General features: G+C 33.1%; 1 long non-coding RNA gene across 4 annotated transcripts; it reads left to right on the plus strand.

The window, feature by feature from the left end:
- The first annotated feature begins 2672 nt into the window (after positions 1–2672).
- Positions 2673–18698, plus strand: LOC102667697 (uncharacterized). 4 transcript variants are annotated; one of them, XR_419773.3, is made up of 8 exons: positions 2673–2744; positions 3518–3645; positions 3760–3868; positions 4530–4720; positions 14147–14220; positions 14305–14383; positions 14468–14795; positions 14938–18698. It is a non-coding gene; the product is annotated as an uncharacterized lncRNA (long non-coding RNA). The 4 variants fall into 4 exon arrangements; XR_005890055.1 differs by lacking the exon at positions 14468–14795 and having other exon boundaries at positions 3462–3645; XR_001386594.2 differs by lacking the exon at positions 14468–14795.
- The last annotated feature ends 5611 nt before the right edge of the window (positions 18699–24309 follow it).

The raw sequence follows: 24309 nt of genomic DNA on the forward strand, positions 1-24309 counted from the left end.
ATGGTGACCTCTTCTACTGGAAGATGGAAATTGCTCGTTTCCTTATACCACCTCTCGACAAAAGCCAATATAAGTCCCTGATCGTCAGTGTCCAATGAACATGCGATCAAAGGATTTAATCATGTGCCAACGACTAGTCCTTCAATTTCAGTAGCAAACCTCCCAAATTTCTGAACCTTCCTTCCATGGGAAAATAACTTCAATTTAGGACGTTCCTAAAAAAATTAAAATAATTTTAACAATTTTAACAATAATAACAAATACTGATTGAAATATAATTTATTAAAAACTATAAACACCTCTCTATTACAAACAATGACTGCAACATGATCAGCATAGGCAGTCAGCATTGATGGGTCACACGACCCACTTGGAAAACCCTTGGCATCATCAAATACTTCTTCTGCATGTTGGAATACCTCTTCAGCTGCGTCATCCATGTAAGGAGCATCCTCAGCAACAACGGCAGTTTCCTATTGCCTACGTGTGGATGCTGTGGGCCTTCGCAGCTGAGGAACATCATCTGAATCACGATTATCCTCTCTCCAGGGCTCTTCCTATAACTCTGCCTAAGACACGACCTAAATCTCTAGTTCTAACCATAATATGCAAATTTCCACATACATTAAATTTTTTGTCAAAATTCAAACAATACTAAAATCAATTACAATACAATCATTCCTATATAAAAAAATTATTTTATAGTTAAAAGAAGTACAAAATCAATATATTTAGAATTAAAAGAAATAACTATTGAAAAAAATTCAAAATAAACTATTTTTTATTTATCTAATAAACAATAACTATTTACAAATAAATAATAAAATAATATATTTATATTTCATACAAAAAAATATTTATAAGCAAATACAAAATTAATATATTTACAATTAAAATTAATAACAATTTTGAAACATAATTCAAAATAAACTATTTTTATTTAAAACACAAACAATACCTATTTTTTTAAAAAAATTAACAAATAAACTAACTATTTAAAAACATAATTCAAAACATAATTTTTAAAACAATACCTATTTTTAAAACAAAATTAAAATTTATATATTTACAATTACAAATAAACTAACTATTTAAAAACATAATTCAAAATAAACTATTTTTTATTTCAAAAATTAACAATAACTATTTACAAAAAAAAAATTATATTTCATAAAAAAACCTATTTAAAAACAAAATAATATTTTTTATATAAAAAAATTTTCCTATTAGAAAACTAAATTTTCATTTTTTTAATAATTAAAAAATTAACATACGAATCATATGATCTATACGAAGCCAAAAACAAACCAACCATTAGAAGCCATTAACGAAGAGCACGAAGCTTACCTCGACGGCGGAAGCGGCACAAATCGGTGGAGACGTCCTCAATGCTGACAACGACAACACTCAACAACGACAGCGCGAAGGAAACCAAGGAAGAAAGCAACAAGAAGAAGGCACAACGTGAAGGGAAGAGGAGACAACACAACGTACGGACAAATGGAGGAACAATAATGCGAGGAGAGGGAGGGCTTTTAAAATTTAAGCGAAGAACATTTTTGCCACTTCACTTAAATCGCTGGGTGCACCAACAATAATGCTGGGTGCACCTAGCAACACCCAACCTTGCTTTAAGCTAAATAATTTTAGTTAAAATATTCCATGATAGTGCACGAAACTACTTAAAAAGAATATGATATTGAATTAAGATATTTCACACATCATGCAAAGAGACTATAATTAAACTGATAAAATGTAGCTAAATATTAAGCACAACGAGTCAGATAATTTCAACACTAAACTATAAACTTTCACATGTCAAAGCCATTTTCTGAAGCAATAGTGGTTGAACATTAAACTATAAACTTTCATACGTCAGAGTCATATTTGTGTATCCATGAAAAATTTACTAAAATAAAATTTTTAGTCCTTTATGTTTTAGATTATATTCAGTTTGATTTTTTATGTTTTAAAATTTAATTTAGCCTTCTATGTGTTTATAAAGTGAGTCAAAATGATCATTTTCAATTTTGAGTCATGATGTTGAATCCTATTGTAACTATAGAAGGCATAAAATTTGTTTCATTATATTCATGTTTCATTATATTCATGTACATAGGGTAAATTATCTTTTTAGTCCCTATTTCTTTTTTAAATTTTTTTTAATCCCTTAATTTTTTTATCTTTACTTTTAGTCATTTTTAAGGAATAAAAGTAAGGATAAAAGAAAAGTTGAAAGACTAAAAATAATAAAAAATAGTTAAAAAACTAAAACATACAAAAACCATAAATTATAAAAAATTGAAGAATAAAAAAAATAGTAAAGCCTAAAAACTATAAGACCAACCTGATGTTTGAGTAAAAAAAAAAGAATATAAATATTGTGAAAATTGAATTTAACTATAATTATTTTTTGAAAAATCTAATATTTATTATTAATTTTAATTATACTATAAAATAGATATTTATTTTATGCATTACACGAATACACGTGCTAAAATATTAATAATGAGATAAAATTGTAATTATAATTTTGATTGAAAATTCTCTCCGATTCATTTTTTTGCCACTTCTAAAAATCCTTAATTATTTTATTTTGACAATATCCTTATTTACTCGTATTTTAACTTCCAAAATTTAATTAATCTTTTTTTACTATTTACTTATTAAGGGTGAACTCTGAAGTGTGAGGCTGCGACAGAGACGCACGCTGCTCTTTCTAACTTTCCCGATCTCCGCCGCAGGTAATTCTCTCTCCGCCACTCATTCTTAGATCTTCCACCTGGACTCCGTCGTTCTTTTCGCTTCCAGAGGTCATGAGTCCTATCTTGGATGGGCATTTTTTCTCATTTTTTTCATTCCTAATTTAACAGATACTGTAAAATGGTATTTAGGTCTTTGGAATTTGGGAATGTACTACCTCACTTGCAATGTGGTCTCAATTTAAATCATGTTTACAACTCTGTTTTAATTACTTGCTTATGATTTAGTTCCTTTGGTGCTATTTTCCTATCAGAATTGGAGGGTCACTTCAGTATTCTGCATAATAAGGGTTTGCGTTAAAGGTCAGCGTAGGTTACCTAGGTGAAACACAAATTCTATCCGGAGAACAACACTATAAGTATCTAAGGAACTGCATCTAAGTTTTGTACTTATTCATACTCATTTGTTTTTTCTTTTTTTGAAAGGCATATTCATACTCATTTGTGTTAGTCCTTGGTAGAGGTAGCGTAAGGAATAATGCCAAACAAGTTTGAATAATTTAAGTTCTCTCGCTCTGTAATTTAAATCAACAAGTGAATTACCATTGGGCACATTTTTAGAGACCAAAACGACAGTTTATCCATTTAGATTTTAGAATCCTATTGATGGATACAATTCTCTTACTTCCAATTTAGTTGCTGAGTAGTGAGTATTTTAACTTTGTTATTATTATTTTAAACTGTTGCTTACTTCTGTAGAAAACTACTCATGAGGTGGACAGTATTATCATCTGATTCCCTGATATTCTTTCCAGCTTCCCTGTACTTTATTATCCTTTATTACAATCAATCTTCAAGGAGCCGTAAAAGTGAATTAGCATGGCATACTGCTGTGCTATTGTTAAGCCCTTGTTTGGTCTTAATTGATCATGGTCATTTTCAGGTTTCACTAGAAAATTTTGTTGTTTTTGTTCAATGCCTTTGATTCTTTACATATTTTTCAGTCACAGGTTCGGTAGTGCCTTAATTTTGAATATTGCATTTTGTTTTATTTCAGTACAACTGCATCAGCTTGGGCTTTACCATTGGCGCTGTTGCTGCTATCCTCTCCGGGAATGATCTTTATGGCTTCTGTTCTTTATTGTCTAGCTCTAAATCATAAACAGGTTAGTCTCCTTCATCACTGCATAGGTCTATTTTTCATTTGTTTTATTACTTCGAGCTATTTTTACATGGTCTATGTAGTCATACATATATGATTACTCAACCTTACCCAAGAGGAGACATCATTCAAATTTTGCATACTTGGTTATATTGTTAAATTTGTTATAGCAAGGTTTTCCCTCTTATAGACAATTTTATCTGGTAGGTGCATCATTCATTTACTTGTATTATTGTTGGTGTTGGTGTTAAATTGGGATGTCAATTGGTTGGATCTTGTACATTATTTTTCCCTTGTCTTGGTTGATTCTTGTAACTTATTTATTAATTTGTATATCCTAAATTTTATCCTGAATTTACTTATTGGCCTATATACACACTAGTTGAATCAAATGAAATTTCCAAATATTTTACAGGGACAATTTAATGACTTTGCTATTATGTTGTGTAGATTAGAGTGAATAAGTGACAATATTTTTTGGTTGTGTAGTTGAATATGATCTTTAGTTGATAGAACCATATAGTTGCCAAGGAAATAATAAATGAAAGTAATGGATTAGGTAGTTGTGCCAGTTGATAAGCTAAGAACATAATGTACTATATCTGAAGTCATAATTACATGCACTCTCATTTTTTTTTTTTATTTTTTGCTTTACTCTCCTTCAGGGAATGGTAGCTATATGAATATTTTTCCAGATGAGTGCATATTTTGCACCTGCTTTTTTCAGCCATCTTCTTGGCAATGCCTGAGACATAAATATCCAATCCTTGAGGTGTCAAGACTGGGGTTGTTGGTTTTAGGAACATTTGCAGCTGTGTGGTGGCCTTATCTTTATTCAACACAATCCATTTTGGAGGTACAATGTTGTCATTGCCTGCTACATAGTGCATTTTTATTCTTAACTTCTCATTTGTTTTATAGTATTATTCTTATGTGGAAGCTGTTTATATTACCTTTACTGTTGTGCTTCTGATATGTTTTAGTTATCAATGGAAACAAAAAAATATCAGAATGAGTATTTAGAAAAGAGAAAGGCACGAATGAAATGAGAGCAATGCTCCCCCAAGTCAGAGAAAGGTTCTCTGAGCTCCACTTTCTATTCCAAATCCATCATACCCCACAACCAAAACCACAATCCCAATTATAACAGAGATATTCCTCACCTTCTCTTACTAACTCCCACTAACCCACAGTGCTCACTACAACTCTCAGGCCTTACTATGTTTGGGCCTTCTAGAGTATACCTTAAAGGGCTTATCCCATTGAGAAGCTAATTTCCTATCAATACAACCCTCTAAAACAGCTGCCTTGTCCTCAAGGCAGAAATTGGAAAATCTGTCCTTGATTGATGCTGCCTTCTCCCATGTTGCTTCTTCCACAGGTTCAGATTTCCCGAGGATAAGCCACTCTTCGATAGAATTTCCCAGGTGTCCACTGCCAATTAGGGAGGCAAAATGGTAAAAAAAGAACCACTCTTTGCAGAGCGTTTGAGTTGAGAAACATGAAAGATTGGATGAATACTAGCAGCGTCTGGTAACTGCAACATGTACGCCACCTCACTGACATGGAAAAGCACCTGAAACGGCCCAAAATATCTTGGAGATAGCTTGGGATTAATCTTATGAGCCACAGATTGTTGTCTATACAGACGTAGCTAACATATACCCAATCGCCAACTTCATAAGTGACATGACGACAATGAGCATCCCTTACTTCATCGTTTACTGAGCACAGTGCAGGTGGTACTTCAATTGACGTAAGGCTTCGTCGCGATCAATCAACACTGATGCGACTGAATCAACTTGGGTTCCCCCAATCAGATAACGAAGCACAAAAGGTAGATTCTGACCGTAGACAATCTCAAAGGGGGACTTACCTGTTGCAGAATGGGATGAAGTATTGTATCAAAACTCTGCTCTAGACAACCATAGATGCCATTTGGTAGGTTGCTCAAAAGCGAAGCAGCAAAGGAAAGCTTCTAAGCAACGATTTACCACCTCCGTTTGGTCGTTGGTTTGGGGATGGTAATTAGTACTCATCCGTAGCACAGTTCCTTGAAGGCGAAATAGTTCGCTCCAAAATTTGCTAAGGAACAAGGGTTCACGGTCACTGATAATAGACTTGGGAAAATCGTGTAACTTGGCGACCTCATTGATGAATACCTCTGCTACTGTATGCGCTGTGTAAGGGTGCTTGAGGGATAAAAATGTGCGTACTTGGACAAGTGGTCGACCACCACCAGAATTATGTTATATCCCTAAGAACGTGGCAAGCTTGTGATAAAATCTAGAGAGATATCATCCTATACGACTTCTAGGATCGGAATAGGTTGCAGCAACCCCGCTGGAGACAACACCTGGTACTTGTTATGTTGATAAACGTCACATTGGCGGATGTACTCCATTATAATAGCTTTCATTCTCTTCCAAAAGAAGCTGGAAGACAACCGCTTATACGTCTTCGTGAATCCCGAATGGCCACCTGTAACCGTGTCGTGAAATTCGGCCATCAAAGTAGGTTAGGCAACATCAAACAGCCTTTGAAGAATAGGAAACCATCGTGCAGAGTATAGTGTGGCAGAGAATCAGAATCAGATTGCAATTGGGAGCTCAACTTGACCAACTCAAGGTCATTTTGCACTTCGTTCTTGATAGCAGGGAAATCCACCCAATAAGGACTAATGGAGATGGTGTTGAACTCAGTGGAAGGAAGCTGACGGGATAGGGCATCAACAACCTTATTCTCTGTACCAGGCTTGTAGACAACCTCATATTGGAACCCCATGAGTTTTGCCAACCAGCATTGCTGATCTGTGGTGGTGAGACGTTGTTGAAGGAGATGCTTCGAACTCCTATGATCTGTATATACCTTGAAACTTCTACCCAAAAGGTAGTGTTGCCAGTGTTGAATGGACAAAGCCAAGGCCATGATCTCCTTCTCATACACAAATTTGGACAAAGTTCTTGCAGATAGGGCCTTGTTGAAATAGGCAATAGGTTGGCGGTCCTCCATCAATACCGCTCCAATTCCCCGACCAGAAGCATCACACTATGAAAAAATCTTTATTGAAATCAAGAAGAGTGAGAACAAGAAAGGAGGAAAAACATTGTTGAGACATTCAAAAGCCTTTTCTTGATCTTATCCCCAAATGAAACCCTTTTTTTTGTAAGCATAGTAAAGGGTTGGGCCAACTTACTATAGTCTTTGATAAATCGACGATAGTAACCAGTTAGGCCAAGAAAACCACGAACCTCCTTGGCATTTATTGGAATCGGCTAGTCCAACATTGTCTTCACCTTATCCGGATCCATCGTCACTCCCTGGGTAGATATTACATGCCTCGAATAGTTAATGGATGGCAAGCCGAAAGTGCACTTGTTCTGGTTGGCCACGAACTGATGCAGGGACAGAAGGGATAATACCTCAACAAGATGAGACAAATGGGAGGGCCAATTGTGAATATATGTATACATGATTTTGATGATGTTAAAGAAGAATCAAATAAGGCTGCTTCAAAGGATAAACATTGCTTCAAGATTAATACAAGATTGTTTCAACAAACAAAGTCTTGGTTCAAGATTTCTTTAAAATCAAGTCTTGCCTCAAAACAAAGTGTTTCCAAGACATGCAAGACTCTGGTAATCGATTACCAGGCAGTGTAATCGATTATCGGAAGACAAGTTTGAAAAATAATTGTTAAAAAGGGTTTTAAATTTGAATTTTGAACATGTAATTGATTACTAGATGTTTGTAATCGATTACCAGCAATGAAACTTTTGAAATTCAAATTCAAAAGTTATGACCCTTTAAAATATAACTGTATAATTGATTACCAGAAACTTGTAATCGATTACCAGTGAAAAAAAATTCAGAAAAGACTTTTTGAAAAGACACATCTCTTTAAATCATTTTGAAAAGGCACGAATGACCTATATATATGTGTCTGATTTCAAAAAGCAAGGAAGAAATATTCCAAGAGAACTTCATTGTCAAATGCTCTCTCAACAACTCTTAGGCAAACACTTGCAAATCTATTAAGAGTTCATGAAATTTCAATTGTAATATCATTCTCTTAAAGAGATAATTCTTCTTATCATTTTCTTCGTGTTGATTTAATCTCAACAGTTCCATTTCATGTTCTTGTAACTTTCCAAATAATGTAGCAAGAGACATGTTAGTTAAATCTCGTGATTCAGTAATGACTGTTATCTTAGGTTGTCATTCCCTGCTTAAACATCTCAATACTTTATTTATGAGATCTTCATTTGGAAAAGTTTTTCCTAAAGATGCAAGGTGATTTATTATATGAGTAAACCTCTTTTGCATGTCTTGTATACTTTCATTTGTATTCATTCTAAACAGTTTATATTCATGAATTAATGTATTTATGCTAGATCTTTTTACATCTGTTGTGCCCTCATGTGTTACTTGTAGGGTATTCCACATATATTTTGCATTTTTACAATTTGATACCCTAAAATATTCATCCATTCCTAAGGCAGATGTAATTATGTTTTTGACTTTTAAGTTATATTGTACTTGTCTTCTTTCTTCTTCACTCCAATTTTTCCTAGGCTTTTCTATTGTTGTATTTCCAGTCACCATGGTGGGAACATAATGCCATATTTCAATGGCTTTCCAAATGTTTAAATCTATAGTCTCTATAAAGATTTGCATGCGGGTTTTCTAATAGTGGTAATCCACTCCATTAAAAATGAGAGACTTATTAATTGAATTGTCTTCGGGGAACAAGTAGTTTGATGAGACCATAATTCTTGAAGCATTTAAACTTTGTACAAGAATGAAGCTCTGATACCACTTGTTGAATAAGTGACCTCAGAAATCTTAAGAAGGGGGAGAGGTTGAATTTAGATTTTACAAACTATTTCCCAATTAAAATTTCTATACAGATTTTAACCCAAGTCCCAACATTTCTTTTAAAATAAATTTTTAAATAATAATTCGAATTAAACTTACTAAATAGAAATAATAAGCAACAAAAAAATAAAAGAGTTTGAGGAAAGAGAAAATGCAAACACAGTTTTATATTGGTTTGACAAAGTCCATTGCCTACGTCCAGTCCCCAAGAAATCCTCTTGGGAGTTTCACTATCTCGCAAATCCTTTACAATTTCTGAAACACACAAGGACAACCCTTTGTGTTCAGATGCTTTACAACAAAAGACTCACAGTCTCTTAGCCCTTTGATTAGAAAGAGAGGAAGAAGAAAATGATCTCTCGTGAAAGAGATAGATGTTTACAATGGAGCACTCAATTTCTTATTGAACCTCACAAGTGTTTGACCAAGGAAATTTTGAAGATAAGATGATTTGTATTTGAGAGGATAAAAACTTTGAACTCAGTGAAAAACTCTCCTATTAAAATTTGTGCCCAAGTCATTAATTTATAGCCATTTGATGACCCTTCAAAGTTAAAATGAAAAGTTGTGACTGTTGACAGATTTTCTCGAAACTACTCACTGGTAATCGATTACACAGTTATTTTACTTGAACAATTGTGACTCTTAATTTAAAATTTGAATTTCCAACGTTTAGAGTATTTGGTAATCGATTACAAAATTTGTGTAATCGATTACATATTTTAAAAATTCTTTTAAAATCAACTGAAGGCAATTTGTAACTGTTTTAAACCTCTGGTAATTGATTATAATGATTTGGTAATCGATTACATGTTTTAAAAATCTTTGAAAAATACTTAAAATGTTTTTCAGAAAGCTTTTGTACCACTGGTAATCGATTACAGTCTATGGTAATCGATTACCAGAGTGAAATCTTTAAAATAAAAAGTTTTGAAAGAAAATCCTCTTAGCCAAACCTTTGTGCTTTCAAATCTAACTTGTATTTCTTGGATTGCTTGAAGGTCTTGAATTATCCATGAAGAACACTTGACTGTTGGCATCATCAAAATCTCTTGGAGTCTTGCTTCTACAATCTCTCCTTTTTTGATGATGACAACTCTGAAATCAAGATAGTATATACAAGTTTGATAGAATGTTCACTCATCCCATACTCTCCTTTTCTTTTGGAAATTATGCTTGATTTTATAAGTATGAAAAAAACTTAATAAAATTGATTTCTTGATTTCTAACCCTGTTCTCTCCCCCTTTGGCAACATCAAAAAGCCAAAAGGACGTGTGCAAAATCATCCAGAAACAACACAATTCAATCAGATGCATAGACAAATTATAGGAAAATAATAAAAAGCATTCAAACACAATGTTTTAAAAGCAAACAAGAGCAGAGTCAAGCATAAAAAAAACCAAAGTACTGAGTTAGAATAGCCAAAAGGCAAGGCTGAAAAATAACTACTGAAACTAAGGAAATAAAGCATAAAGGGAAATCTAGGAGTCTATCGGAGGATCAAAGCATTGTCTGATGAAACTCATGTCATCCTCAAGACCAGTGATTTAGGTGTCCATGGTGTCGAGGTGATCAGTCACAAAGGCTCAAAAATCTCGGAGCTCGGTGAGGACTTCTTGCAGGAGAGATGCCGTATCAACCCGCTATGGTGGAGGAGAAAGAGTGCGTTCATCCGGGGCTTGTTGTTGTGCATCTATCTTTACCCACTATTCGTCCATGTCCTTACGGTAGCTGATGGAGGTGACCGCACCGACACCAATGGCAAAAGAACGTTTGACTTGTACAAAGGGCTCATTATCCAAGGGAATTTGAAAATGGCGAAGAAACAAAGTGACAAGCTGAGGATAAGGCAGAGCCGCAGAGATGCACTGGATCACAATGCCTTATGCATGCGATGACGAACTAGATTGGCCCAGTCGATCTGACGACCGGTGAGAAAAGTCCACATAATGATTAAATCCTCCTCAGAGGCCTGAGCTAAGTTGGATGACCTTGGAAGCAAAATGCGAACAATTATGTAGTGCATGATGCGACAGTCAAACATCAATGATCCGTCAAGCAATTTGTCGATCATATCCGCCTGATCATTGCAGACCATACGACAGACATCATGACTTGAGAAATCAAACTTCCAGTCGTCAACAATGGTGCCCTCAAAAGGTGCACCTTGACTGGGTAGATGTGTTAATGAAAAGAAAACAGACTAATCAATAACCATAGGAATGCCATGCACCTCAGAAACTAATGTACTATCCTGAATTTTCAAATTTGAGTAAAAGACTCAGACAAGCTCAGGATAGTAAGGTAATTTTAAAGACATAAATTCAATCAGACCAGAGTTTTAAAACACTTATAGCAATCAAATGTTTCTTCATTAAAAAATTCTAGGTCGAGATATTTAGGATCAAGAATTTGTCGAGATGAAAAGAGAGAGGAGTACCGGACACGCTGTTCATCTGATGAGAACAGTGTTAAAGATGACAAGGAGGGTAGAATTGGTGTCGGGGATGCTTCGGTGGCTCCGGGACATGGTGTTCTAGTTGCCGCAGCGGAGGAGGAAGATCCCTTTCGTTTCTTGGACGATTCGACCATTCTGTTGTGTTTTTGAAAATTTTGATCGGTGGAATCAAATAGAGAATCGAAAAAGAAGAAGATTGGAAGTTGTGTGAGTCGATTTGGTGAAGAAACGAGTGAGATATGGTGTTTGAAAGTTTGGGGAAGTAGAGGCGCGACGAGGAAAGGCGTGGCTGCATAGTGCTGTTGGTTCGCGTTGTTTTTAAAGAGAGGGTCAGTCTGTGATCGATTACAGGAGATTGTAATCGATTACACATTGAGTCAGTCCACTGGTAATCGATTACAAGCTATTGTAATCAATTACAAGGCTGATGTTTTACTGTAATCGATTACACAGGTTGGTAATCGATTGCCAGATCACTCTATGAGCCTTTTCTTTTAAAATTTCCTAAGTCTATGTCTAAAAACATCATCAAACTTTATCAATCAATCATACTAACAAGTATTTAATAGTAATCAAGCACAATAACACAGTTGATAAAAAACACAACCAATTTAAACTCACACAATAAGGCAAATTGACCTAATGGGGTTAGTTTTACAAACTAATTCTCAAACTAGGTCCGTTTTAAAACATATTACCAAGGGAGTTTCTTTTTTACGTAGAACCCAGTCATGCATGAAGTATATCACCACTAGAGCTGGCGATACCACCCTAGGACGGACACGTGGCTTTTCTGCAACTGCCACTCGCAAAATAGCCAGTGGTTTTTGCCACTGGAGCTGGCGACTTAGGGGCAATGCTTTTCGTCAGTTTGATTGGCGAATTACTTGCAGTGGGACATAGGTGCAGAAGGGGAGGCTTGCAGAGCAGCGCGCAAAGGTGCAGACGCTTTTTCAGAGGCACAGACTTTTCAGGTGTCGCCATTGGTAGTGGCGAAACACCTTTTGAGAAGGTATCACCATTCGTGGTGGCGAAATAAGGTTGTTTCCCTTATAAAACTAGTCTTCCATTGGAATGCATGTTCACCTCTCTACTTCACTTGCGATATTATAATCTTGTAAGTGTTTCGCTTGTGCTGGTGGAGAAAAGCTTTGTTCCCTCGTGGTGCTTCCTCCTGCTACGTGGTTTTTTAGCTGGTACCTTAAAATATTGGTGTTAATATTATTTGGTTTAGGTATTATTTGTGTTATATATATAGTACGTTTGTATGATAATATTTTTTGGTTTAGGTTTTTTAAGTTTTTATACTATTATTTATGATATATATATATATATATATATATATATATATATATATATATATATATGTTACATTAGTTTTAATTGATATGTTAATATTATTTAGTTTAAGTTTGTATGTTATTATTTGTGTTATATATATGGTACGTTAGTTTTAGTTGATTTGTTAATATTATTTGGTTTATGTTTTCTAAATTTGTATGCTATTATTTGTGTTATATATATGGTACGTTAGTTTTAGTTGGTATGTTATTATTATTTGGTTTAGATTTTCTAAATTTATATGTTATTATTTGTGTTATATATATGGTACGTTAGTTTTAGTCGGTATGTTAATATTATTCGGTTTAGGTATTTTATGTTATTATTCAAATATATGGTATGTTATTAATTTTGTATATATATTGTTTAAATTTTTCTTTGTATATTAATTTTTCTTTGCATTTTAATTTATTTGTATAATATATTTAATTTAATTTAATTTTTGTTAATTGAAAAATATATTTGATTATTTATTTGAATTTATCTTTGTATGTATTTTAAATTATTTGTAAAATATATTTAAGTTTTGTTATTTGTATAATATATTTTGTTATTCAAATATATATTTTGTTATTTATTTAAATTTGTGTTTGCATGTATTTTAATTTATTTGTAGAATATATTTAAATTTTATTATTTGTATAATATATTTTGTTATTCAAATATATAAATTCAAATATATATATTTTGTTATTTATTCAAATTTTATATATTTGGTATATATATTTAATTAAGTTTTTCTAAACGTACTTAATTTTTTTTATGTACAAATAATGTATAAATTTTTTTGTCAACTTATTGTATTATATTTTATTTTGTAGTATCAATGATATCTTTCTTGTCATGTTGATCAAATATATAAATTAAGTCTGATCTAATTGATGGTGACGTTTTGTGGATGTAAGATAAACATGTTTCAGAACATATTTGAAATGAGGAAGAAGACAGAAAATTACACATTAGACGAGCTGTCCCCACGTATTAAGGTTAAGAAGAAATACCAGAGGAAATTATTTCTCTACTTCGGCAATCTGGTTTTTACTGGATGGATTATGAAGATGAGATACTTAAAAATAAATGCGGCATTAATTAGTGCCTTGATTGAAAGATGGAGGCCCGAAACATATACTTTTCACAAGAGATGCGGAGTGTACTATTACTCTTCAAGATGTCTCTATTTTATTAGGTATTTGTGTGGATGAGTCACCATTAATTGGTCTAACAAACCTTGATTGAACTGATTTATGTGAAGAATTGTTAGGACTCAGACCACAAGAAGATGAACTTCAAGGTATTACGATTAAATTAAGTTGGTTTACTTATCATTTTCCACAATTAAATAACCATGGCGGTAACCTACAACAAGTAGAAAGGTTTACCCATGTATGCATCCTGAGATTCATAGGAGGTGTCTTATTTGTTGACAAAAGCAGTAGCAAAGTTTCTCTAAGGTACCTGTAATTTTTTTTTTACGTGACTTTAGAGAGTGCAACACGTATGCATGTGGACCTGTTGTACTTGCTTATTTATATAGAGAGATGTGCAGCGTCATCGATTATAAAACTAAATCAATTGGAGATATGTGCATTTTAATACAAATGTAGATATGAGAAGGATGTACAAGTTTGGCTCCAAAGAGGACTCTCCCCTTAATAGAGAATAAACCACTCGGACACAGGTTAGTCATTTAAAAAATTAGATTTCATTTCAAATTAATTAATAATGTAATGTATTGACAATGATGATTTGATAATTTTTTCAGGTGTCTACGACGTGGAAATCAACATAATGATGATTTGATAATTTTTCGTCGCAAATTAGATATTATGAAACGACATGAGGTAATAACATGTTAATGTATTGGTTAAATAATAAATAATATGTCATATTTCACTGAAAATAAACAACTGAATTGTTATATGCAGTTTCTGTGGGAGCTTTACAAAACAAATGTTATGTCAATGTTGCCTCCAATTTGTTTAGTTGGAAGTGTAGCGTGGTGTTCGGTGGTATCACTAATTTGTTTTCAAATTATTGAGTGACACCAATCCGATAGAGTATTGAGACAATTTGAAATGCAACAACTAATTCTAGCATGTCCTTTGCAACCTTTGAATATTCATGACATAACACTGAAAGGGGGTAATTGTTTGCCTCAATAATCAGTCAATGGAACAATCGAACTGATTTTAGGGTCGACGTTTATCCTCGACAAGAAGGCCTATTGAGCTTTAACTCCGACTACATGGTCTGGTATAGGCGAAAAACGAAGATGTTTGTTGATCCTAAAAATGCAAACACAACTATAGTGATATTTTTTTTTTGTTTTTAAATATTTAACTTCAAATTATTTTTTAAATCATCGTCATTAATTTGCTCACCCTAATAATTACAGGCTGAAGTTGCAGAGACATTACAGTACATGGTGTCTCCACAAGGGAAGAATAAATGGACAGTTGATGATCATGTGCCGTATGTGGATAAAATAATCATTTTATCCGAAGAGCAAGAGAGAATCACTGACCTTGTGTCACATGGTCTAGCAACAAAGCATCAATTTGCGGCACAAGAGTTTCATATTCTCCCGTCAAGTGTTGAAACTCAAGGCATAGGTAGATGAAGGGAGGCTGTTGAAGTGAAATCATATTTCTACCCACAGATTAAAAAGCGTGGCCATGGAATGTATTATACACCATCAACATTTTCTCAGTATCTGACACAAATGTATCAGTATCCTTTTGAAGGTCATCAAACTAATACTTCTGCAAGCGAACATTCGTTTGGTGGTGTTGCGGAAACACATCCTAATTTTTCATGGCCTACTATGACTCCTTCACAACAACATGATATTCCAATTCCAACACCTAGTGCTCCATTAGGTACTCAATGGAATGTACCCTTAGCAATATATGATATGAATGACTTATTAGGTGTTGATTTACGTCACCAATTTTCTGTTGAGGCTGACCAAGTTGAAGCAGAGAGACATCGGGGCAGAAGAAATCCTGATAGAGCAGCACGAAGATGGGAACGACCATGTGACATCCTCACGTCATCACGGACATCATAACGAATAATTTTCGTGTCTGTTTAAATATGTTGTTGTATGTTTGTCATTTTAATTTGAGACTTAATCTATCATTTATTTTATGAAAGCTTACTAATAGATACAATTTATGTTGCACATCAAAATATAATAATAAATAATGTTAAAAACAAATTGAAGGACACAAACCAAAATAACTAATGTTACTAACGATTTCATTGAAGAACACAAACTAACTACATTTAAGAGAGCTTCAAGCAATACAAGTTACTTGTCTTATATATCTGAGGTCACTTGTCTAACATTCATAAATCAATTAAATGAATAACTTCCACGTTCAGATTTCATTGGACATTGACGCCGGTTGTGCTCTTCTGCTTCACATCTATTATATTTTTGTCGGTGCTCAGATGGTTTGAGCTAATCAATCTCATTCCTTAAACTTGTTGATTTTGGCCGATCTTTCGTGCGAATTGTAGTTGGATCAGGAATAAGTGTTCATGCGTCATCAGAAGGAGGAATTGTCACTTCATTCCCAAGAGGCCACCATTATGCGGAGTAAGCTTTTAAGATGTGCTCATTTGTGTAAACATCTACATATTGCACGTAGTTCATGCTCACGTAATCACAAACAACAATAATGTATGAACATGGATAGTAAAATGTAGAATATTTTCTGCATTGACAATAATGATCATTCAAGTTAACTTTCTACTTTTGTCCGTCACGTTGAGTTATAGGATTGAAGGTTTCCTTTACTTCAAACCTTGTCGAGTGAATATCATAGACGCGGACGATCTGCGAACAAGTTTGTTCTTGATTTTTCCAAAGTTCTTTAGCAACCTTAGAACAATATACTTGTCTTTCCTTTAATTGTCTTTGGGCTTGTCGACCACGATCAACAAAGTACTTTTGACACCTACTATATGTTGATTTCACCAATGTTGTTATTGATATGTTGCGATAATCCTTCAATATCTTATTTACACATTTAAACAGGTTGGTTGTCATTTAACCATATCTACGTCCTTCTTTGTCATAAGCCATAGTCCATTTTTCCTTTGAAATGCGATATATCCATGTTGCTATGGATGAACTCAATTGACGAAATTTTTCCAAATTTTGATCAAATATATGCTTGCAAGGAGTGTAGCCTATATAAAATTAGTTAGTAACATCAATTTTAAGTATATACGAAACTTAAATTAACTTCATATTATAAATTAAATCTTACCCAATTTCTTCAACATTTCTTTTTGTTTGACATTGTTGAATTTACGATTGAAATTGCTTGCTATGTGTCGGACGCAGTAAACATGATAACCGTGGGGAGGTTGCCAGCCAAGTGTTTCGTTAGCAACATCAGACTTTATACTCGCGTGATGATCAGATATGAAACAAATACCATTTTTATCTGTGACGTGTTCACGCAAGTGTGCCAAAAATCATGATCACGACGAATGCTAGAAGAAGAACACAATTATTTCCATCTTGTGATGTGGTCATTAACAGGGTCCCACGGTATTTCCCGTATAAATGTGTGTCGTCAACTTGTATGATTGACTTACAATAATTAAAAGCCTTTTTACATTGACCGAAAGTCCAAAATACTCTATGAAACTGATGGTGTTCGTGACTCACCCTATTCCCAACAACAAAATCGTTATGCAGTATTTGGAAATAGGATCGAGGAGAATGATTTTGCATGTGCTTTAGCCACGACGAAAGTTTCGCATATGACTCTTCCCAATTGCCATATTCAATTGCAATCGTTTTTTGTTTCGCTATCCATGTTTTTTTGTACGAAACCTTATAGGCAAATTCAGAGTTTATCCTTTCTTGAATCATAGAAATTTTTATTGATGGATCTTCTCTTAGGTCCATGGTAAAACACTATTTTGTTTCACCTAATAGTTGTTGCTTCATCCATAAAATTTGGGCACAACAAATGCCAGCAGAAATATATTCTGCTTCAGCAGTAGATAAAACAACACTATTTTGTTTCTTACTATGCCATGATACAAGAGCAGATCCAATAAATTGACATGTCCCACTTGTGCTCTTTCTATATGTTTTAGAATCGACCGACAAAATCAGAATCTGAGAATCCTACTAAAGTGACATGTCGAAAGTACTTTGTTGATCGTGGTCGACAAGCCCAAAGACAATTAAATGAAGGACACGTATATTGTTCTAAGGTTGTTAAAAAACTTCGAAAAAATCAAGAACAAGCTTGTTCGCATATCATCTGTGTCTATGATATCCACTCAACAAAGTTTGAAGTAGAGGAGACCTTCAATCCTTATGACACAACGTGGCGGACAAAAGTGGACAGTTAACTTAAATGACCATTATTGTCAATGCGGAAAGTATTCTGCACTTCACTATCTATGTTCACACATTATCACTGCTTGTGGTTACGTGAGCCTGAATTACTTGCAATATGTAGATGTTGTTTACACAAATGAGCACATCTTGAAAGCTTACTCCGCATAATGATGACCTCTTGGGAATAAAGCGGCAATTCCTCATTTTGATGACGCATGGACACTTATTCTTGATTCAACTACAATTCGTGCGAAAGATCAACCAAAATCAACAAGTTTAAGGAATGAGATGGATTGGCTCAAACCATCTTGATCACCGACAAAAATGTAGTAGATGTGGAGCAGAATGACACAACAGACGTCGATGTCCAATGCAATTTGAACGTGAGAGTTGTTCATTTAATTGATTTATGTATGTTAGACAAGTGACCTCAGATATCTGAGACAAGTAACTTGTATTACTTGAAGTTCTCTTGAATGTATTTAATTTGTGTTCTTCAATGAAATCGTTAGTAACATTAGTTATTTTGGTTTGTGTTCTTCAGAGACATGAAAAACATTTGTTATGATGTCTGTGATGACGTTAGGATGTGTCACATAGTTGTTCTTTGTGCTGCTCTATTAGGATTTTTTCTACCCCGATTTCTCACTGCTTCAACTTGGTCAGCCTCAGCAGAAAATTGGTGATGTAAATCAACACCTAATAAGTCATCCATATTAGGTATTGCTCCGGGTACATTCCATTGAGTACCTAATGGAACATTAGGTGTTGGAATTGGGGCATCATGTTACTGTGAAGGGATCATAGTAGGACATGAAAAATTAGGATGTGTTTCCACAACACCACCCAAAGAATGTTCGCTTGCAGAAGTATTAGTTTGATAACCTTCAAAAGGATACTGATACATCAGTGTCAGATACTCAGAAAATGTTGGTGGTGTGTAATACATTCCATGACCACGCTTTTTAATCTGTGGGTAGAAATAAGGTTCACTTCAATAGCCCCCCTTCATCTACCTATGCCTTGAGTTTCAACACTTGACGGGAGAATATGAAACTCTTGTGCCGCAAATTGATGTTGTTGCTGGACCATGTGACACAGGCTCAGTGATTCTCTCTTGTTCTTCGGATAAAATGGTTATTTTATCCATATATGGCACGAGATCATCAACTGTCCATGTATTCCTCCCTTTTGGAGACACCATGTATTGTAATGTCTCTGCAACTTCAGTCTGCAATTATTAGGGTGAGCAAATTAATGTTGATGATTTAAAAAATAATTTGAAGTTAAATATTCAAAAAAAAAAAAACACTGTAGCTGTATTTGATAGTTAGGGTCAACAAACATCTTCATTTTTTGCCTATACCAGACCATGTAGTCGGAGTTAAAGCTCAATAGACCCCTCTTGTCGAGGATAAACGTCGATCCTAAAATCAACTCGATTGTTCCATTGACTGATCATTGGGGCGAACACTTGCCTCCAATTTTCATCATGTTTGTCTTTCAGTGTTATGCCAAGAATATTCAAGGATTGCGAAAGACACTTGGAATTGGTTGTTGCATTCCAAATTGTCTCAATACTCTATCGTGTTGGTGCCACTCAATAATTTGGAAATAAATTAGTGACACCACCACGCACCACGCTACACTTTCAACCAAACAAATTGGAGGCAACACTGACATAACATTCGCTGTGTAAGGCTCCCACAGAAACTGCATATAACAACACAATTGTTTATTTTCAGTGAAATATAACATATTTATTATTTAACTAATACATTAACATGTTCTTACCTCATGTCATTTCATAATATCTAATTTGCGACGAAAAACTGTCAAATCATCATTGTCGATATGTTGATTTCCACGTCGCAGTCACCTAAAAAAAATTATCAAATCATCATTGTTGATACATTACATTATTAATTATTTTGAAATGAAATCTAATTTTTTAAACGACTAACCTGTCTCCGAGTGATTTATTTTCTATTAGGGGAGGAGTCCTCTTTGGAGCCAAACTTGTGCATCGTTCCCATGCTCACATTTGTATTAAGATGCAAATATCTTCAATTGATTTAGTTTTATAATCGGTGGCGTTGCATATCTCTCTATATAAGTAAGCAAGTATGGCAGGTCCCCATGCATATGTGCTGCATTCTCTAAAGTCACGTAAAAATTGCAGGTACCTTAGGGAAACTTTGCTATTACTTTTGTCAACAAATAGGACACCTCCTATGAATCTAAGGATTCATGCACGGGTAAACCTTTCTACTTGTTGTAGATTATGTCATGGTTATTTAATTGTGGAAAATGGTGAGTCAACCAACTTAATTTAATTGTACTACCTTGAAGTTCACCTTGTGGTCTGACTCCTAACAATTCTTCACATAAATCAGTCCAATCAAGATTTGTTGGACCAATTAATGGTGACCCATCCACACGGAAACCTAATAAAACATATACATCTTGAAGAGTAACAGTACACTCTCCGCATCTCATGTGAAAAGTATGTGTTTCGGGTCTCCATCTTTCAATCAAGGCACTAATTAATACTGCATTTATGTTTAAGTATCCCATCTTCATAATCCAGTGAAAACCAGGTTATCGAAGTAGAGAAATTTCCTCTGGTATTTCTTCTTGATCTTGATACGTGGGGATAACTCGTCTAATGTGTAATTTTCTGTCTTCTTTCCCATTTCAAATATGTTCTGAAACATGCTTATCTTGCATCCATAAAATGTCACCATCAATTGGTCAGACTTAATTTGTATATTTGATGAGCATGACGAGAAAGATGCCATTGATACTGCAAAATAAAATATAATACAATAAATTGGCAAAAAAATTTATACATTATTTGTACATAAAAAAAATTAAGTACATTTAAAAAAACTTAATTAAATATATATATAAAATATATAAAATTTGAATAAATAACAAAATATATATATTTGAATAACAAACTATATTATACTAATAATAAAATTTAAATATATTCTACAAATAAATTAAAATACATGCAAACACAAATTTAAATAAATAATAAAATATATATATATATATATATATATATATATATATATTTAAATAATAAAATATATTATACAAATAACAAAATTTAAATATATTTTACAAATAATATAAAATACATACAAAGAAATTTAAATAAATAACAGAATATATTTTTCAATTAACAAAAATTAAATTAAATAAAATATATTATATAAATAAATTAAAATACAAAGAAAAATTAATATGCAAATAAAAATTTAAACAATATATATACAAAATTAATAACGTATCATATATTTAAATAATAACTTAGAATACCTAAACCAAATAATATTAACATACCAACTAAAACTAATGTACCATATATATAACACAAATAATAACATACAAACTTATAAAATCTAAACCAAATAATAATAACATACCAACTAAAACTAACGTACCATATATATAACCCAGATAATAGCATACAAATTTAGAAAATCTAAATCAAATAATATTAACAAACAAACTAAAACCAACGTACTATATATATAACACAAATAATAACATACAAACTTAAAAAACTTAAACTAAATAATATTAACATACCAATTAAAACTAACGTAACATATATATATCACAAATAATAGTATACAAACTTAAAAAACCTAAACAAAAAATATTACCAAACAAACGTATTATATATATAACACAAATAATACCTAAACCAAATAATATTAACAATAATATTTCAAGGTACTGTTGGGAATTTTCAATAAATCATATACAATACCAAATGATCAAAATAGTTTCTCCCCAAAATAAAATTAGGGTTCATATAATTAAAATGATCCAGATATAATACATATCAAATAGAGCTTTAAATCCCAATAATCTAACAGTAATGGTGGCTCTGATACCACTTGTTGGGAATTTTCAATAAACCATATACAATACCAAATGAGCACCAAAACACATTACATCAGATTATCAAGAGGTTTTAAGGAATACCTGGGTCCATAGAACTTGATTAACACGCAGCGGAATCTGACAGTGGTCACGAACAATTGGTTTAATGACCTTCCTCAACCAAATCACCTTCTTCCTTATGGGACCTTCGTTTTCTCTTCAGATGGGGAGAGGAGAAACTGTTTGTTGATTTGGTATCTTGGGGACCATAGCCATGCCTTATGTTTTAAACCTATTAGGGTTCCCATTATCCCCTAATGGGCCAAACTGGTTTTCGCTTATTAAGCCCATATCAATTATCTGTTGGCAGTCTAATGGGTTCACTTAAATAGATCACTTTATATTGAACTCATTTAAATGTAAATAACTAATATAAATATTATAATATAATACGTAGCCCATTTTAATTAATTAGGAATTATAAAATTCCTAACAATCTCCCACTTGGGCTTCATATTAACCTTAGACATTTATATCACAAAATTCTTTAGGCGCGCAACCGTATGTTATTTACTTTTAGACTCCTTTTATACAATCTGGTCTATCTCATATAGCAACAGGAAACCATTGCAGTTTTCATCATAATTTAGCTTGACTAAGCCACAATGATCAACATTGTTACTCATACTCGATGACATATATCAAATATGGATAAGCGACATGGAAATTACATATAATGTGATCTTAATCATGTCTATTTCCAACTAGTCCAAACTTTATTCTTTATAGAGATCAATCCAAAATGCAATACAAATATTGCACACAAACAAACTTATAATGAAATAATAAACTTCAACTTTATTTTTGCAGAAAATCCAAATAACAAATATGTTTGTAAACCATAAGATATAGAACATAAGTAAGACTCCCACTAAACTAAGGCACTGTCAGGAATTATACCCATATGAGTAGTGTGCTCGTGAAAAAAAACCTTTAGTGTCATACCTTTAGTAAGTGGATCAACTAGCATGGAATGAGTTCCTATATGTTCTATACAAATTTATATTTTCTGGATTCTTTATTTAACAACCAAATATCTTATGTCAACAAACTTTTATTTGGTTGAATCCTTAATAAGACTGCTAAGATATTGTTTTAATAAACACCCGATGGCTACTTAATGTTGGCGACAACAAGCAAGCCAGTTACAATAATTTAGCAATCATAAATTCTAGTATAATGTCTCATAGCAAAATATTAACTCCACCAACATGGTCAAATGTGAATCCTTATGTGAAGTGATTGCTATTAAAACATTCTGAAATAATCAAAGTCAGAATACCCAATGATATTTAAACTTCTAGACTTTCGATATGAAAACACATAGTTTCTTGTTCTCTTTAATTAACGCATAATGCGCTTTACTACTTCTAGTGTTACATGCCAAGATTACTCATATATCACACCCTAGGATTCCCACAAAATAATTTCAAACTCTAAATTTTACACATGAAGATTTGGGATTCACATAATATGCGTAATTTAAACCATAGTAGTAACAACAACAACAACAATTAAAGAAGAGAACAACAAACATGCAATGCATAAATAATCTTTATGGTAAATTTCAAGACCCAAACAAGATACCTAGTGCACCATTAATCCTCAATCTTTGGATTGAAAAAGACTAACTGCAAGCGGTACTCTCAATGCATCGATCAAACATTGGTGATAAGTCCTGTCAAACAAAGGTTGTCTTTGGACACTCCATTGCTCACATGGAAAACTTATATGATGATTATTCCGGTCAAATAATGATTGTCTATGAACATTTCATTATTCACATGGAAAATTACACTATTTATAATCACCACATGTTTACCATTGCAAGCATGTAATTATTCTGTCAAATTGTGTCTTTCTTTGGACCAAGCACAATTCACATGAATAATTTCATGCAACATCCATGTAAATTCAATCAAATAAATTTATGCAACAAAGGTTACTTTGGCAACATGTTGTTTCAATCAATTTAACCAAAAATATAAGACAATTTAATACAATAAATGAGAGGTCTTAAAATTACATAAATTTTCTTAAAATTACACAATTTAACCAAAAGAATCCTTTAAAGATACTAGAGAAAATGTTTCTTTATAGTCAATGTCTTCCTTATGAGAAAAGCCTTTAGCAACTAAACGAGCCTTATATCTCTCGATATTTCCCTTTGGATCCTTCTTGATTTTAAATATCCATTTACAACCAATAGGTTTCACACCTTCAGGCAATTCGAATAGATTTCAAAATTCATTGTCATTCATAAACTTCATCTCATCCTTCATGGCATCAACCTAATTTTGAGAGTTAGAACTGTGCATAGCTTGACAGAAGTTGATTGGATCATCCTCTGTTAAACCAACACCATCCTTATGTTCTTGGAGAAATATAATATAATCATTTGAGATTTCATTACTCCTTTCTCTAATGGAT

This window comes from Glycine max, chromosome 19, assembly GCF_000004515.6.
Source record: "Glycine max cultivar Williams 82 chromosome 19, Glycine_max_v4.0, whole genome shotgun sequence".
Classification (NCBI taxonomy): Eukaryota; Viridiplantae; Streptophyta; class Magnoliopsida; order Fabales; family Fabaceae; genus Glycine; species Glycine max.